General features: G+C 49.6%; 1 protein-coding gene across 11 annotated transcripts in view; it reads right to left on the bottom strand.

The window, feature by feature from the left end:
- Positions 1-19630, bottom strand: part of OSBPL1A (oxysterol binding protein like 1A) — a 319072-nt gene that overhangs the window by 169673 nt on the left and 129769 nt on the right. The window lies entirely within an intron of this gene.

Here is a 19630-nt window from a genome sequence, read left to right as displayed (position 1 = left end):
TCCAGAAAATGGGGGATAGCCATCTATTAATAAACAAATTCAAAATTTAGATGGTAGATTTATTCATATAGCCACAGAACTGTGAGGACATTTAGTTCTAGGAAATGTTTATTCTCAAAACTGCTAGCACACTTGACGTTTTTGGTGGGCTATCATAGGGGAAGACTTCAATCACGTCAAAATTTTTTGGCAAGTTTAAAATGTAATAATTTTTCACATATTTATGTTTTAATAGTACTGTAGTACTGTTTATTTGTTTGTTTTCAGTATCTGCCAGTCAAGTAAAAAGCCTGCAGTAGTACCTGCTCGGTATGTAAACCCCCTATTCTACTGAATATACTGCTATTTAAGCCAGCTAAGCCGATCTAATAAAAAAAGCCCCTAATAGAGGTGTTAACTTCCTAAAGCAGTGCATCTCAAACTGTGTGCCTCCTGAAATTTGAGGTGTGCCACGACACACTGGGGAGGAGGAGAGGCACCGGCGAAAGGCAGGTCCTATAGGCAATCAGCTGGAGCCTCTCCGTGCCTCTTCCCTGCTGGCACCCCCCACTGGCGACTAAGAACCCGTCTGGAGGGCCTTCGCGCATGTGTGAATGTCGACATGATGACATTATGCATGCATGTGATGTCATCACAGTCACGTCCGCGCACTTATGGATGCCTTGAGCTACAGCCATTATGTTTAGTGTGCCGCGGCTTGACAAAGTTACAGGACACTGTCCTAATGAAACAATTGGGGACTTCTAGACTTGCAGAACAATGCATCCAAGTGAACTGGATTTCACCTTTTTCTCAAATCCACGCAATATGTACAGTAGCATTCATTACATTTTAATATCAGATCATTTATTCCCCTAGACTGTATAAAGTATATCGAGAATTAATTAAACTTGAAAGCACAGTTACTTACCGTAACAGGTGTTATCCAGGGACAGCAGGCAGATATTCTTAACGTATGGGTGACGTCACCGACGGAGCCCCGGTATGGACCTTTTTAACTAGAAAGTTCTAGTTGGCCGCACCGCGCATGCGCGAGTGCCTTCCCGCCCGACGGAGGAGTGCGTGGTCTCCAGTTAAGATAAGCCAGCTAAGAAGCCAACCCGGGGAGGTGGGCGGGTCGTAAGAATATCTGCCTGCTGTCCCTGGATAACACCTGTTACGGTAAGTAACTGTGTTTTATCCCAGGACAAGCAGGCAGCATATTCTTAACGTATGGGTGACCTCCAAGCTAACAGAGAGGGAGGAGGGATGGTTGGCCATTAGGAAAATAAATTCTGTAACACAGATTGACCAAAGTGGCCATCCCGTCTGGAGAAGGTATCCAGACAGTAGTGAGTGGTGAATGTGTGAACTGAAGACCAAGTGGCCGCCTTGCAGATTTCCTCAATAGGCGTGGAACGGAGGAAAGCCACAGAAGCAGCCATAGCTCTGACCCTATGGGCCGTGACAGCTCCTTCCAGTGACAGGCCGGCCCGAGCATAACAGAACGCAATACAGGCGGCAAGCCAATTGGACAGCGTTCGTTTAGAGACAGGACGACCCAGACGGTTGGGATCGAAGGACAGAAAAAGCTGAGGAGAGGAGCGGTGAGCCCTGGTACGGTCAAGGTAGTATGCAAGGGCACGCTTACAATCCAGCGTGTGTAACGCCTGTTCCCCAGGATGAGAATGGGGTTTTGGGAAGAAGACAGGCAGCACAATGGACTGGTTGAGGTGAAAGGCTGAAACCACCTTGGGGAGGAATTTAGGATGGGTACGCAGAACCACCTTGTCATGGTGAAAAACAGTGAACGGTGGATCGGCGACCAGTGCATGCAGCTCACTGACCCTCCTGGCAGAGGTGATGGCAATGAGGAAAAGCACCTTCCATGTGAGAAGTTTGAGCGAAGTAGTAGCAAGAGGCTCAAAGGGAGGTTTCATGAGGGCTGACAAAACCACATTGAGATCCCAGACGACCGGAGGAGGCTGTAGGGGTGGTTTGATATTGAAGAGGCCTCTCATGAACCGGGAAACCAGAGGGTGAGCCGTGAGAGGTTTTCCGAGGATAGGCTCATGAAAAGCAGTGACGGCACTGAGGTGGACTCTGATTGAGGTAGACTTGAGACCAGCATTGGACAGAGAGAGCAAATAGTCCAGTACGGTCTCCACCGCCAATGAGGTGGGATTGTGATGATGCAGGAGGCACCAGGAGGAAAACCGGGTCCACTTCTGATGGTAACATTGGAGTGTGGTGGGTTTCCTGGAGGCATCCAAAATGCGACGGACAGGCTGAGACAGGTTCTCTGGAGAGGTCAGCCCGAGAGAAACCAAGCTGTCAGGTGGAGGGAAGACAGATTGGGATGCAGTAGAGACTGATGCTGCTGTGTAAGCAGAGTAGGAAATACTGGAAGAGGAATGGGCTCCCTGGAGCTGAGCTGAAGCAGGAGGGAGAACCAGTGCTGTCGGGGCCACCGAGGGGCGATGAGAATCATGGTGGCCCTGTCCTTGCGGAGTTTGAACAAGGTCCGCAACATCAGAGGAAGTGGAGGAAAGGCATAAAGGAACCGATCCGTCCAGTCGAGCAGGAATGCATCCGGGGCCAGACGATGCGGAGAGAAGAGTCTGGAACAGAACTGGGGCAGCTGATGGTTGTGAGGAGCTGCAAATAGGTCCACCTGCGGAGTGCCCCAGCGAGCAAAGATGGAGTGGAGAGTGGGAGGGTCCAGAGTCCACTCGTGAGGTTGAAGGATGCGGCTGAGATTGTCGGCCAGGGAGTTCCGTTCGCCCTGGATATAGACAGCCTTGAGGAAGAGACTGCGGGCCGTGGCCCAGGTCCAGATGCGGAGGGCCTCCTGACAAAGGAGGTGAGATCCGGTGCCGCCTTGTTTGTTTATGTAGTACATGGCGACTTGGTTGTCTGTGCACAGGAGAAGAACCTGAGGGCAGAGAAGGTGCTGGAAGGACCATCATTTGCCGAGCAGGGATGGATGGATGGAGGAGCACCTGTCGACAAAGGTGAAGCAGGGTGCGGCGCCGGTCGGCAGGAAGGAATGCCCTCATCTGATTGGTATCGAGAACTGCTCCGATGAACTGAAGGCGTTGTGTGGGGAGCAGATGCGACTTGGGATAATTGATCTCGAATCCTAAGAGATGGAGGAAAGAGATGGTTTGATGAGTGGCTTGCAGTACAAGTGGGGATGTAGTTGATTTCACCAACCAATCGTCCAAGTAGGGGAACACCTGCAGGTTGTGGGACCTGAGAAAAGCCGCTACCACAATCAGGCATTTGGTGAACACTCTGGGTGATGATGCGAGACCAAAGGGCAGTACTTTGTACTGATAGTGGTGATTCTGTATCTGGAATCGAAGGTAGCGACGTGAAGCCTGATGGATTGGAATGTGAGTGTAGGCCTCCTTGAGGTCCAGGGAACATAGCCAGTCGTGTTGAGATAGAAGAGGATAAAGTGTGGCAAGGGAGAGCATTCTGAACTTTTCCTTGACCAAACACTTGTTGAGGTTCCTGAGGTCTAGGATGGGACGAAGATCTCCCGTTTTCTTGGGTACCAGGAAGTAGCGGGAGTAAAATCCCTGATCTCTTTGGTCTGGAGGAACTTCTTCGATGGCATTGAGGAGGAGGAGGGATTGGACCTCCCTGAGGAGGAGTGGAATTTGGGAGGAGTGAGAAGCAGACTCTACGGGAGGATGGTCTACAGGAAGAGTCTGGAACCTTAGTGAGTATCTGTGACGGATGATGTTGAGAACCCACAGGTCTGATGTGATGGCCTCCCAGCGGTTGAGAAAGAGGGTGAGGCGGCCTCCGATAGGTTGAGGAAGAGGCATCGACGGTTGAAGACTGGCTATGCCCTGGAGAAAGGAGTCAAAAGGGCTGAGGAGGTTTAGTCTGAGGGAGAGGCTTGGTCGCCTGGTGAGACTGAGAGCGAGCCTGGGTGTGCTGTTGCTGGCGAGGCCGACGGGATTGCTGTTGAGGAGGATTAAGCGGCCTAGCAGAGAAGCGACGTTGGTAAGAGGACTGAGGTCTGTATGGTCGCGCAGGTGGAGTCTTCTTTTTAGGCTTAATGAGGGTGTCCCATCTCGTCTCATGAGCCGAAAGTTTTTGTGTTGTGGTATCTAGAGACTCCCCAAAAAGTTCATCACCAAGGCAGGGCGCGTTGGCGAGGCGGTCTTGGTGGTTCACATCAAGATCAGACACCCTCAGCCAGGCAAGGTGTCGCATGGCTACTGCCAGTGCAGAAGCTCGGGAAGTGAGCTCGAAGGAATCATAAATCGAGCGCACCATGAATTTTCTGAGCTGAAGGAAGGTGGAAATTTGCTGCTGAAATAGTGGGACCTTGCGTTCAGGTACATATTTTTGTAAAGCAGAAAGTTGTTGTACCAGGTATTTCATATAAAATGAAAAATGAAAGGTGTAGTTGTTGGCTCTGTTAGCCAGCATGGCATTCTGGTACAGGCGCTTTCCAAATTTGTTCATTGTCTTTCCTTCTCTGCCAGGAGGGGTGGAGGCATAAACACTGGACCCTTGAGATTTTTTGAGAGTGGATTCTACTAGGAGGCTCTCATGAGGCAATTGGGGTTTATCAAATCCCGGAATAGGGATGACCCGGTATAAACTGTCCAGTTTCCTAGGGGCACCTGGAACAGTAAGGGGATTCTCCAAATTTTTATAAAATGTTTCCCGTAGGATATCATGTACGGGCAGTTTAAGAAATTCCTTGGGAGGTTGGTCGAAGTCCAAGGCTTCTAAAAAGGCCTGGGACTTCTTGGAGTCGGACTCAAGTGGTATGGAGAGAGCCGCAGACATCTCCCGAAGGAATTTAGTGAAGGAGGATTGCTCAGGTTTGGAGGTGGATTCAGCCATGGAGGGTTCCTCATCTGTAGAAGAGGCATCCTCCTCGGTACCGAGTGGGGATTGCTCCCATAAGTCTGGGTCCCTGATGGCCGGCTCAGTATGGCGGGTTTTAGAAAGGGACTTGCCAGATCGCATGGATACGGTGCCGGGAGATGAAGACCGGCGTCGATCCCTGTCCTGGGAGGAATGGTGCCGATCCCGGTCCCGAGACGACCGGTGTCGATCTAGGGGCCGGGAGGGGTCCTCAGCGCAAGTCTGAAGTGCAGGCTGGGCAGATAAGACCGGCATGGAAGTGTCCATCGGTACCGAGGGGGTGGACACCGGTGGAGTGGTGTGAGGCTCGGGCCAGACCGGTACCGGAAGGAGCGGTGCCAGTAGGGTCGGAAGGAGCTGTTGGAGTTGCTGTTGAAGCTGCTCCTGGAGTTTGTCCTGGAGAATGGCCGAAATGCGGTCCTCCAATGGGGGCACCGGTACCGTTTTAGTTTTCTTCGGTACCACAGGTGCTGCTCGACGCTCCGGCGATGAGGAGGCCGATGACGAGGCACTCACCGAGATCGGAGCGGAGCGTTTACGGGGTCGGCGGGACGCCGGAAGGACCGGGGTCGCCGCGGTAACTGGAGGGCGCTCAAGGGAAGTGGAAGGCTTCTTAGCCGGCTTACCTGGCGCTATCGACCCCGAAGGAAGATCAGGCGGCGTCGATGTGGTCGGTGCCGATTTAGGCGGTGCCGTCGACGTCGGGGCCTGATCCATGGTAGAACCGGTACCGAAAAGAATATTTTGTTGTATTTGCCGGTTCTTGAGAGTGCGTTTCTTAAGGGTAGCACAGCGGGTGCAGGTGTCAGCCCGATGCTCTGGACCCAAACACTGAAGGCACCAGTTGTGTGGGTCAGTTAGAGAGATCGGGCGTGCACACCGCTGGCACTTCTTGAAGCCCGGTTGAGGGGGCATGAAGGGAAATACGGCCTCCGCGAAATCAAACCCGGAGGCTTGGATGATTACAACAGGCCCCGCCGGGGCCGGCTGCAAAAGCAAAGAAAAAAGACACGAGGTTTTTTTTTTTAGAAATTAAATCGAAAGACAAGAAAAATTAGAACAAAAAGGAATCAAAAATCGCGAGCGGGAAGGCAAAAATAGAGTTTTCAACGGCCGTTGAAAGCACATGCGTCTTCTTCGCTCCGCGGAAACGAAGAAACTGGAGACCACGGGGCTCCGTCGGTGACGTCACCCATACGTTAAGAATATGCTGCCTGCTTGTCCTGGGATAAACTTAATTACTCAAATCTGTTATCAGTTCTATCTGATCAAGCAGCAGTGCTACTTAGATTACAATGCATAAAATCCTCTGCTGATTGGATTTGGAGATTCTCCTCTAACTTATATAAAGATGAAAAATTATACAAATATTTTACAGAAAAGTGGCAAGACTATGCTTTAAAACAGGAGTGTCCAACCTTTTGGCTTCCCTGGGCTGCATTGGCCGAAAAAGCACAGTTACTTACTGTAACAGGTGTTATCCAGGGACAGCAGGCAGATATTCTCACATGTGGGTGGGTGACGTCATCCACGGAGCCCCGACGCGGACAGCTTTTCAAGCAAACTTGATTGAAGATTTCAAGTTTGCTGGTGCTGTACCACGCATGTGTGTGCCTTCCTGATCCACTAGAGGGCGCATCCCCTCCTCATGGTCTTCAGTTCAGATAGCTAGCAAAGAAGCCAACCTCGGGGAGGCGGGCGGGTTGTGAGAATATCTGCCTGCTGTCCCTGGATAACACCTGTTACGGTAAGTAACTGTGCTTTATCCCAGGACAAGCAGGCAGCATATTCTCACATGTGGGTGACCTCCAAGCTAACCAAAAAGGGACGGAGGGAAGTTGGCAATTCAAGAAAACAGATTACGCAAAACCGACTGGCCAAACCGGCCGTCGCTCCTGGACAGAGTATCCAGGCAGTAGTAGGAGGTGAAAGTATGAACCGAAGACCAAGTGGCAGCCTTGCAAATCTCCTCGATAGGCGTCGACCTGAGGAAAGCTACAGAAGCCGCCATCGCTCGGACTTTGTCCCGTGACTCGACCATGCAGCGCGAGACCAGCCTGAGCGTAGCAAAAGGAAATACAAGCAGCCAACCAGTTGGACAAGGTGCGCTTGGAAACTGGGTGTCCCAACCAATTAGGGTCGAAGGACAAAAAGAATTGAGGAACCGTCCAAGGAGACTGAGTGCGTTGAAGACAAAAAGCCAACGCCCTCTTACAGTCAAGTGTGTGAAGTGCCACCTCTCAGGAGGCGAGTGGGGCTTCGGAAAAAAGACTGGAAGAACAATGGAAAGATCGAAAGGAAAGTCCGAAACCACCCTGGACAAGAACTGGGGTTAAGTACGCAGGACCACCGTGTCATGATGAAATACAGGAAAAGACGGGTCCGCAACCAGAGCTTGCAGCTCACTGACTCTGCGAGCAGACGTGAGAGCAACCAGGAATACCACCTGCCAGGTGAAGTAATTCAAAAGAGCTTCATCAATGGAATCAAATGGAGGTATCACCAATTGAGCCAGGAACACACAAAGATCCCAAACCACCGGAGGGGCTTTGAGCGGAGGATGTACAATGAAGAGATCCCTCATAAAGCGGGAAACCGTCGGATGGACGGAGAGCAGCGTCCCATTCAGCGGCCGATGAAAGGCAGCAAATGCACAGAGGTGGACTCGAATAGATGTAGATTTGAGACCAGACCGAGACAAGTGAAACAGATAATCCAGCACTGAAGGCGAGGAGGCAGAGAGCGAATCCATGCGGTGCTCAGCACACCACGCAGCAAATCAGGACCATATCTGGGAAAAGCATTGCCGAGTGGAGATCTTTCGAGAGGCCTCGAGAACACCCCCACCGACTGAGAGAAACAGAAGGAGGGAGGCACGTTGCGAGGAACCAAGCTGATAAGTGTAGAGACTGCAGATTGGAATGCAACAAAAACCGCAACACTGAGACAGCAGAGACGGGAACATAGGTAGAAGCTGAGTCTCCCTGACACGCTGGAGGAGCAGGGAGAACTACGGCCGCCAGGGCCACAGAGGAGCCATCAAGATCATGGTGGCGCAGACCGACAGGAGGTGTATCAAAGACCTGAGAATCAGAGTAAAGGGAGGGAACGCATAGAGGAACCTGCCCATTCCATCGAGAAGGAAAGCATCCACCTCGATGCGAACCCGGGAGAATATCCTCGAGCAATATCGAGGCAACCAGTGAGTGAGGGGCGAAGTGAACAGAACTACCTGTTGGGTTCCCCACCGAACAACCACATGCCGCAGAGTCTGAGAATGGAGCCACCATTCATGCGGCCGAAAAGGGCGACTCAACGAGTCCACCAGACAATGCTGCACGCCCCGGAAATACACCGCCCGAAGAAAGAAGCAGTGGTGTAACGCCCCCTGCCAATGACGAAGGGCTTCCCTGCAAAGTAACAGGGAACCTGTACATCCTGGCTTGGTCACAGAATACATCGCCACCGGGATGTCGGGACACATCAGGACCCTGCAATCTTGCAATAACGAAAATCCACCAAGGCATTGTAAATGGCTCGGAGCTCCAGCAGATTGATGCGGCTGCGACGGCCCGCACCCGACTAAAGACCCTGAGTCTGAAGGCCGTCGAGGTGCACCCCTAAGCCTATGCCGAGGAGTCCATCGGCAGAACCTTCTGATGCGGGGATACGAAGAGGTGGCCCACCAACGAAACAAACGTGTCAAGGAGGGAGGCACCACAATGTGCTGGGAAGCGGGATCCCGGTCCTGCCATCACTGAGATGCTCGGGTCCAGCGGGGAACACGAAGATGAAACCAGGCGAACATCGGGACATGAACCGTGGAGACCCATGATCCCAAAAGGATCAGCATCAGCTCGGCCGAGGCCGAAGACCGCTGAGACACCAGCTGACTCAGGCGCAGACAGGCGGCCTGCCGAAGCAGAGGCAGAAAAGACCGGAGATGGACCGAGGACAGAGGGGTCACCTTCCGGCATAAACAAACAAGGGCCTCCCCCTGAGGCCAAGACAAGAAGGAGCGCAGACAAACTGGGTCCAGGTCCGCCCCGACAGACTTCCGAGACTGGGGCGGACAGAGTCTGAACTACTCCTGGACTAGAAATTAGTGCAGAGCACAAAGGGCCAGGACCAGACGCAGATGGGAGGATGGGAATGCCCAACCGACAGAAGCGAGGCTATACTCCCGATGCGTAGACATGGAGACACCCCTCCCGAAGGGAGGAGGGGAATCCCCAGAAGGAGAGCAGCCCGGAGGCTATGCGAGAATAGTCAAAAAGACGGCCAGGATTCGCCGAAGCCGGCGGCTGGACCATAACCTGGCGCGGCTGCTGCGAAGGAGGCCGAGATAACACAAGAAAGGTATCCGGAGGGCCCCTCCGGAGAAGGAGTCCAAACCACCAAGGCAGAAGGGATTCAGCTGAAGGCGTCCCGAAAGGCGAAGGACCGGTCGCGTGCTGAGAGGCGGTTAGAGGCCTCCGCAAGAAAGGCCTCAAGAAGCGCAGTACTCACGCAAGTAAAAGTGGCGAGACGATCCTGGAGGTTCGGATCCCCAGCCACACTCTGCACCAAACGAGATGACGCATGGCGGGAGCAATAGAGCCGGAGCAGGGAGAGAGTCTCCTCCAGGAAACCAAACTCCGTACTACAAGATTCCGTCACGGCTGCCCGGAATGAACCGAAGAGAAAGCGGGGAACCCTCTCGAACAGGAGCCGGAGACGCCGAGGCACAGAGCCCCAGATGACGTCGAGGCACTAAGCCCCCGTCGATGCCGAGGTATAAAGCCCCCAGCGACGTTGCAGCACCAAGCCACAGTCGACTTCGAGACACAAGGCCACAGCCAACCAAAGGGCACAAAGCCCCAAGCGACGTTAAGTCACAAAGCTCCAGTCGACGGCGAGGCACGAAGCCTCGGTCAACGACGAGGCACAGAGCTCGAGCCGACAATGAGGCCCCCAGCCTCAGTCGACGTCGAGGACCAAGCCTCAGACGATGTCGAAGCACAAGCGTCAAGTGACGCGAAGCACACGGCCGCAGCCGACGGCGAAGGCACAAAGCATCCGTCGACGTCAAGACACCAAGCCCCAGTCGACGTCGAGGCAGAAAGTCGAGGCACCAAGCCGCATTCTACGTCGAGGCACCAAGCCGCATTCTACGTCGAGGCACCAAGCCCCAGGCGACGTCGAGGCACCAAGCCCCAGGCGACGTCGAGGCACCAAGCCCCAGGCGACGTCGAGGCACCAAGCCCCAGGCGACGTCGAGGCACCAAGCCCCAGGCGACGTCGAGGCACCAAGCCCCAGGCGACGTCGAGGCACCAAGCCCCAGGCGACGTCGAGGCACCAAGCCCCAGGCGACGTCGAGGCACGAAGCCCCAGGCGACGTCGAGGCACGAAGCCCCAGGCGACGTCGAGGCACGAAGCCCCAGGCGACGTCGAGGCACGAAGCCCCAGGCGACGTCGAGGCACGAAGCCCCAGGCGACGTCGAGGCACGAAGCCCCAGGCGACGTCGAGGCACGAAGCCCCAGGCGACGTCGAGGCACGAAGCCCCAGGCGACGTCGAGGCACGAAGCCCCAGGCGACGTCGAGGCCCAACTATTAAATGAATACTTCTGCTCAGTCTTCACCCGAGAAGCGCCAGGGCTCGGCCCTCAGCTACAGACAAGGGTTGGCTCAGTTGACCCGTTTAGTAACTTTGAGTTTACGCCCAGCAGTGTCTACGGTGAGCTGTCAAAGCTCAAGGTTAACAAAGCAATGGGGCCGGACAACCTGCACCCCAGGGTGCTTAGGGAGCTGAGTGATGTCTTGGCGGAGCCACTGTCCGCGCTCTTCAACCTCTCCCTTAGTACAGGCAGCGTCCCGTTGGACTGGAGGACGGCTAACGTCATTCCACTCCACAAGAAAGGCTCAAAGATGGAGACAGCAAACTACAGACCAGTGAGTCTAACATCGATAGTGAGCAAACTAATGGAAACTCTAATCAAACACCAATTAGATAAGATCCTGGATGAAGAGAATCTACGGGATCCCCGACAACATGGATTTACTAAGGGGAGATCCTGCCAATCCAACCTGATCAGCTTCTTTGACTGGGTAACGGGAAAGCTGGATATTGGGGAGTCCCTGGACATCGTGTACCTGGACTTTAGCAGAGCATTCGATAGCGTACCACACCGCAGGTTACTGAGCAAGATGAGTTCTATAGGATTAGGTAACACATTGACGAAATGGGTTGGGAGCTGGCTTGGAGGTAGGCTCCAAAGGGTGGTGGTGAACGGCACCCCCTCCGAAATGACGGAGGTGATTAGTGGAGTACCACAGGGCTCAGTCTTGGGCCCAATCCTATTCAACATCTTTATAAGAGACTTGGCAGAAGGGCTTCGAGGTAAAATAACATTATTCGCCGATGACGCCAAACTGAGTAATGTAGTGGGCAAATGCACAACAGACGAAGATTCAGTGCCCGACAACATGATGCATGACCTACTCCTACTGGAGCGATGGTCTAGGACATGGCAACTCAACTTCAATGCCAAAAAATGCAAAGTTATGCACCTGGGCAGCCAGAATCCATGCAAGTCTTATACCCTTAATGGCGAGATCCTAGCAAAAAAGGTAGCAGAACGAGACTTGGGGGTAATCGTCAGTGAGGACATGAAGTCTGCCAATCAAGTGGAGCAGGCTTCGTCCAAGGCAAGACAAATCATGGGCTGCATACGAAGGGGTTTCGTCAGTCGTAAGGCGGAAGTCATTATGCCATTGTATAGATCCATGGTGAGGCCCCACCTGGAATACTGTGTGCAATTCTGGAGGCCGCATTATCGCAAGGATGTGCTGAGACTGGAGTCGGTGCAAAGAATGGCCACCCGGATGGTCTCGGGACTCAAGGATCTACCATACGAAAAACGGCTTGACAAATTACAGCTATACTCGCTCGAGGAGCGCAGAGAGAGGGGGGACATGATCGAGACGTTCAAGTATCTTACGGGCCGCATCGAGGCGGAGGAAGATATCTTCTTTTTCAAGGGTCCCACGACAACAAGAGGGCATCCGTTGAAAATCAGGGGCGGGAAACTACGAGGTGACACCAGGAAATTCTTTTTCACTGAAAGAGTGGTTGATCGCTGGAATAGTCTTCCACTACAGGTGATTGAGGCCAGCAGCGTGCCTGATTTTAAGGCCAAATGGGATCGGCACATGGGATCTCTTCACAGGGCAAAGGTAGGGGAGGGACATTAAGGTGGGCAGACTAGATGGGCCGTGGGCCCTTATCTGCCGTCTATTTCTATGTTTCTATGAGGCACGAAGCCCCAGGCGACGTCGAGGCACGAAGCCCCAGGCGACGTCGAGGCACGAAGCCCCAGGCGATGTCGAGGCACGAAGCCCCAGTCAACGTCGAGGCACGGAGCTCCAGTCGACGTCGAGGCACGGAGCTCCAGTTGACATCGAGGCACACCGAAGTCCGTCAGAAGTCGGCACCGTACCAATGAAACTGGTAATAAAGGTGCAGCAGTGCGCTCCATAAAGGGCAACCTCGAGATGAGTATTCCCATGAAAGGAGGCACGCTTTGAAGGTCTCGTAGAGGCGGGCATGACTGCACTCGATGCCTGGAATGCCTGAGACTCAGCCGGCGGCGTTACCGAGGTAACGCACCTAGAAGAACAGAAAGAAAGAAAGAAAACTTACCGGGGATCGAAGCTACTCAGTCCGATTCCAACGAAGGAAAAAGGGTCCCGGCCATTCTGCTCACACGAGGTGAGTCCAGAGAGAGGCCAGGGAAGAGAAAAAAAAAAATACAGCTGCAGCCAAATGAGGCCTAGCAGCATGGCTGAGGCCCAAGAAGGGCCTGCCGGTGGAACCAGCAGAAACACAATAAAAAATCCTTTTTTTTTTTTATGAAACAAAGAAATACACGATCAATCAACAAACGCACAGCGACTCCCTAACAAAATAAAGAAGCCGCGGTGCTAGAAAGGCACTTAGAAGAACGCAGAGAAGAGAGACAGGGCTTTCTGGCTCCGCGGAAAACTAAGAACTGAAGACCATGAGGAGGGGATGCGCCCTCTAGTGGATCAGGAAGGCACACACATGCGTGGTACAGCACCAGCAAACTTGAAATCTTCAATCAAGTTTGCTTGAAAAGCTGTCCGCGTCGGGGCTCCGTGGATGACGTCACCCACCCACATGTGAGAATATGCTGCCTGCTTGTCCTGGGATAAAAATGTTTCTGAGGCCGCACAAACGCGCAAATGCTGCAGCAAGACAGAGGAGGGAGCCAGCAAGACAGTAAACACCCGGGGACAGCAGAGGAAAACACTGCATCGCCCTTGACCAGGGCCGCACAAAATACTTCATGGGGCCACATGCGGCCCTCGGGCCACAGGTTGGGCACCCCTGCTTTAAAACAAATACTAATGACGTAGACCCATTTGTATACCGAGATGCTGCCAAGATGGTGTTACAGGGCCCACATTACAGCCTACACTGTAGCACTTAAAAATAAATATGATGGAGAAATTCTCAACTATTCATAGAACTCTAGGCAATCTGACTACTTCATACATCTCAATTAACAAGATAGATTCAAAAGAAAAATTAGGACAGATCAAATTAAGCCTTAATACACTACTGCAGGGGTGCCCAATACATCGATCGCGATCGACCGGTAGCTCAGGAAGGCAACGCGAGTCGATCGCAGAGCCCATCCCGGGCTCCATGATAGACTCGTGTTGCTGTCCCGATCTACCGAGCCTATCGGTCTTCCTCTCCCCGACGTCAAAGACGCCAACGCCGGGCATCCACTTTAGGCTGTTTTTTGTCATTTTGGGGGGGAGGGGGGCATGGCGGCGGCAGCAGCAGCCTGAAAAAGAAATCATCCTGGCCCGGGTCAGTGTCATACTCCGGAACTTCTACCTCTTCCAGCAGCCTTCCTATCTGGCCCTCTCCCTTCTACCTGCTTCCGGCCACACCCCCTGCTCCGCAGCTCTCTTCGGCAGCAGCGATCGACACAAGCTTCTGATGTCGGGGCCTACCCTCTGCGAGTCCCGCTTGTTTCAACTTCCTTTTTCCACAAAGGCGGGACTCGTAGAGGGAAGGCCTCGATGTCGGAAGCCCGTCTTGATCACCGCTGCTGACGAGTTGCTGAAGAGAGACGCGGAGCAGGGGGTGTTGCCGGATGCAGTTAGAAGGGAGAGGGCCAGATGCAGGACTCGTGGGTGAGGGAGCAGAAGAGAGAGAGAAAGAGAGAGGGGAGGGAAACAAAAGGAAATATTTCATACTGGGCTGGGCCGGAGTGGAGGGAGGGTGGAAAGATTCTGGCTACAGGGTGCATTAATAAAGGAAAAGGGGAGAAAGCTGAAAATGGAGATAGTGACACAAAGGGTAAGCTGGACCTACTGAATAAGGATAGAGATACGGAGGGGACATGAAGAGGAGGTGAAATAGAGACATAGAAGTAATGCTGAAAAAGTGTGTGGGGGGGAGATAAAGACATTGAAAGGGCAAATGGTGAACATGGGGTAAAGACAAGGACAGAGACAAATGAAGATTCTGAAAAAGTGGTGAGATAGGGATATAAGTGGACACAAAGAAGGGTGATGCTGGAAAATAGGTGGAATGGTAATTCTGAAAGACACAGAAGGGAAATGCTGGATCAAGGAGAGATGGGGCTCAGGCTGGATGGAATGGGGAGAAATGCCTTGTTGGGCCGGAACTTCCTTTCCTACGTCAGAATTGACATCAGGGAGCGGAATGCTGGTCAGCGCGACGCTTCTGCAGGGAAAGCTTGGGACGGCGGTGGCTTGGGGGCTGTTCCCTGATGGCGGTGGCAGCAAACTAAGTGGCTTAGGGGAGGGCACGGAGAAAGAAAGAAAGTGGGCAGACAGGGAGACAGAAAGAAGGGGGAACAGGGAGACAGAAAGAAAAAGTTGGGGAGAGAATGAGGTCTGGAGGAGAGGAAACATACAGGAGGCTGAAAGAAAGGAAGAAAGATTGGATGCACAGTCAGAAGAAGAAAGTGCAACCAGAGACTCATGAAATCACCAAACGTAGGAAAAATGATTTTATTTTCAATTTAGTGATCAAAATGTGTCTGTTTTGAGAATTTATATCTGCTGTCTATATTTTGCACTATGGCTCCCTTTTACTAAACCGCAATAACGTTTTTTAGCGCAGGGAGCCTATGAGCATTGAGAGCAGTGCGAGGCATTCAGCGTAACTCCCTGTGCTAAAACCTACTATTGTAGTTTAGTAAAAAGGGAGGGGGTATATTTGTCTATTTTTGTATTTTGTTACTGAGGTGACATTGCATAGAGTCATCTGCCGTGACCTCTTTGAAAAAACCCAGAATATGAATAATTAACATTTTCTCTGCCTTTCAGTGTGCTTTGTGTTTTTTTTTTTAATTTTATTGTTGGTAGATCATTTTGACTTAGTCATTATAAAAGTAGCTCGCAAACCCATAAAGTGTGGGCACCCCTGATTTAGAGTCTCTTTTAGGGTTTTATATAAAAGAGAAAATGTGTTTTTATCTAGATTAGTATTTTAGGGCTGCATTTCAGAACATCAGATTAGCAAACAGAGCAGTTGAGGAATGTCTTTGTTTTGTATTTAATTCCTCCCCAGCTCCCAGCCATCCCAAGGTTGATCTTTTGATTTATAAGCTATTCAGTTAATTAGGAACAGAGCATTACTTTAAGATTTTTTTTCTTTTTTTTCTCTTTATTTTTTTCATCATCAAGTGCAAGTACTTCTACAACCACAGTATAGCTGTGAAACAATGCCACCAAAGTGTTGTTCAGGATGCAGCTTCTGTCTCTGTGCAGACAGCTGTCTTCAAGCTGAACCCCTCATAAAGAAAGTAAAGGAATTGAGGGCTAGATTCTCAAAATTTTGCGGTAAAAAACAATGGGCTGCTGTGAACCCTAGCATCCGGTAACTGTGGTTCAGGTTATTCTTCCCAATGTGCATCACTTTGCATTTGTCCACATTAAATTTCATCTGCCATTTGGATGCCCAGTCTTCCAATTTCCTAAGGTCCACCTGCAATTTTTCACAATCTGTATGTGTTTTAACAACTTTGAACAGTTTAGTGTCATCTACAAATTTAATCATCTCGCACGTCGTTCCAATTTCCCGATCATTTATAAATAAGTTAAACAGCACTGGTCCCAGTAGACCTCTGCGGCACACCACTGTTTACTCTCCTCCATTGAGAAAAATGACCATTTAACTCTACCCTCTGTTTTATATCTGATAACCAATTTCTAATCCACAACTGAGCTTTGCCACCTATCCCATGACAGTTTAAGACTCATAAGGAACACTTTGCCACCTATCCCATGACACTTGACTCATGAGGAACTTTATCAAAAGCTTATTGAAAATATAGATATACTATATCAACCGGCTCAAGCAAATTTTTGAGAAAAGATCTCCCTCGGCTGAATCCATGCTGACAGTCTCATTAAATCATGTTTGTTTACATGTTCCAAAATTTTATTTTTTATAATCGTTTCTACCATTTTGCCCGGCACTGAAATGAGGCTTACTGGTCTGTAATTTCCCAGATCTCCCCTGGAGCCCTTTTTAAAAATCAGCGTAACATTGGCCACCCTCCAATCTTCAGGTACTACAGACGATTTTAGCGACAGGTTACAGATCACTTACAGCAGGTCAGCAATTTAATTTTTGATTTATTTTAATACCCTGGGATGTATACCATCCGGTCCTGGCAATTTAGCACTTTTTAAACTTGTCAATTTGGTTTACTACATCTTCCAGATTCACCGAGATTTCTTTCAGTTCCTCCGCATCACCACCATTGAAAATCATTTCCGGTTCAGGTAGATCTCTTACATCTTCTTCCGTAAAGACCGAAGCAAAGAATTAATTAAGTCTTTCTGCTACAGCCCTATCCTCCCTGAGCACAGCTGGTTTTAACAAAGGTTTGGACAATTTCCTGGGGGAAAGTCCATAGTCTGTTATTGAGACAGACATAGGGGAAGCTACTGCTTGCCCTGGATTGGTAGCAGAGAATGTTGCTACATTTTTGGGTGTTCGCCCTAGATTGGCTACCATGAGGGCGAGCTACTGGGCTAGATGGACCATTGGTCTGACCTGTAAAGCTATTCTTATGTTTACTGATCAGCTAAAAGGATTAAATCATGACTTCTGTTTCCCATTCTGAGTTGTTCTAAATGTAATTGATGTACAATTAGTGGATTATTGATGTTAGTAATTCTTATGAACAAGTGGGTTACATGTTTTAGATATATCAAAACTGTATCATCCATACACAAACTGTCCAGTTTTAATTTAATTGGGAGTGCATTCAAATATATATAAAGTCTTAATCTGCTGTTTGGTGCCCTCATTCTGATTCTACTTCACTTTTCTCTTCTGTGAGTTACAGTGGATGGCTTGAACTTCTAGTTTTAAACTGGATGGCCTGTCCGTCAGTGTTGGTGTTTGACATGGACCACTCTTTTGTGTTTCTTCATTGCACATCCATTTCCCTGTTTTCTTCTTTCCTCCTATTGATTTTAAAATATTTCCCTGTAACTTCATCGAGTGTTCCCTAGTCTTTGTAAATTTTGACAGAGTAAAATGAAATACTATTGCATGGAATTAACATGAACATCAAGACCAATTACTCCTTGTGGCCTATACTGACCTCTCAAATTAAGGGGGCACATAATCTCATTCCATGAACGCCTTCTTCGGAAACTGAAGAACCATGGCGTGGAAGGAGACGTACATAGATGGATCAGGAATTGGTTGGTGGGTAGGAAGCAAAGGTTAGGAGTGAAGGGCCACTACTCGGACTGGAGGAGGGTCACGAGTGGTGTTCCACAGGGGCCAGTGCTCGGACCGCTGCTATTCAATATATTTATAAATGATCTAGAAACAGGGATGAAGTGTGAAATAATAAAATTCACAGAAACCGTATTCGCTGATTCTTTGTTGTATCTGTATTCACTGATTGTAACTATTCGCTGATTGTCCAGCCCTTCTTTATTGTGAACCGCCTCGAACTACTACGGCTTTGGCGGTATATAAGAAATAAAAATAATAATAATAATATTTAGTGATGCTTGGACTAAAGAGGACTGCGAAGAATTACAAAGGGACCTGAACAAACTAGGGGAGTGGGCGATGAGATGGCAGATGAAGTTCAATGTAGAGAAATGTAAAGTATTGCATGTTGGAAGCAGAAACCCGAGGTACAGCTATACGATGGGAGGGATGTTATTGTGTGAGAGTACCCAAGAAAGGGACTTGGGAGTAATGGTGGACAAAACAATGAAGCCGACGGCACAGTGCACAGCGGCCGCTAAGATAGCGAATAGAATGCTAGGTATAATCAAGAGGGGTATTACAACCAGAATGAAAGAAGTTATCCTGCTGTTATATCGAGCAATGGTGCGTCCGCATCTAGAGTACTGCGTCCAATATTGGTTGCCGTACCTTAAGAAGGATATGGCGTTACTCGAGAAGGTTCAGAGGAGAGCGACACGTTTGATAAAAGGTATGGAAAACCTTTCATACACTGAGAGATTGGAGAAACTGGTTCTCTTTTCCCTGGAGAATTAGAGGGGATATTATAGAGACTTACAAGATCGTGAAGGGCATAAAGAAAGTGGAGAGGGACAGATTCTTCAAACTTTCGAAAACTACAAGAACGACAGGACATTCGGAAAAAGTTGAAAGGGGACAGATTCAAAACCAAATCTAGGAAGTTTTTCTTCACCCAAAAGGTGGTGGACACCTGTAATGCGCTTCCAGAGTGATAGGACAGATTACGGTATTAGGGTTTAAGAAGGGATTGGACAATTTTCTGAAGGAAAAGGGGATAGAAGGGTATAGATAGAGGATTACTACACAGGTCCTGGACCTTTTGGGATGCCGTGTGAGCGGACTGATGGGCATGATGGACCTCTGGTCTGACCCAGCAGAGGCATTTTTATGTTCTTATGTTCTATTGCTTCCCTGGCCAATATACTATACATATTACTTTTAAAACCTGTGTGTACATATTAGGAAAGATCCAATTAAAACCATAAAAACTATAAAAATTTTAAAAACCCAATCTTACTAATTTATACAGGGCAGAACACAGCAATTACCTCTTGAAAGCAACATAACTTTTTTTTTTTTTTATTTAAAAGATACATTCTATTTGAATTGTAGCACCTTCCAAGATACACAGGCATGCTTAATCTAACACAGAATGTAAATAAATCTACTGCTCTTTTCAAATTCAGGTAATGTTTTCTAAAGCATTGAAAGAATGCATTATTCTGATCATGAGGGCTTTGTATACCGCAACAGAATTCTTATTCACTACAAGGTCACAGCAGCACTGCTGCCGTCACACACGTGGTTTTAAACTGCAAGCCCCTCCACTAAAGCTGATCCCCAAAGATTACCTTCCCTGCTATCGTTAGAGATTAGGAATTTTTTTTAACTACAAGAGATGGCCTCTTAGCATAAAATGGTAAGAAAAAAAATGTTCATCATTAGGAGAAATTTTTGCGTTTTAGTTACATGAGCATATCACCTAAGGAAAATGCAACTTTTCCAATCAATTATATAAACTATCATCCAATGTAATATTATGGTATTTTTTATTTGATGTAAACAATGATATGCTGGCCAATGCTATTTAAAGAAAGGAATAGCATTAACTAGCAGAAAGAAACTGCGATACTGTTGGCACTTAGTTCTCATCTCTAATACAATCACAAGCTCAGCT

Source organism: Geotrypetes seraphini, chromosome 2, assembly GCF_902459505.1.
Source record: "Geotrypetes seraphini chromosome 2, aGeoSer1.1, whole genome shotgun sequence".
NCBI lineage: Eukaryota > Metazoa > Chordata > Amphibia > Gymnophiona > Dermophiidae > Geotrypetes > Geotrypetes seraphini.
This window is presented reverse-complemented; position numbering and strand designations above follow the sequence as displayed.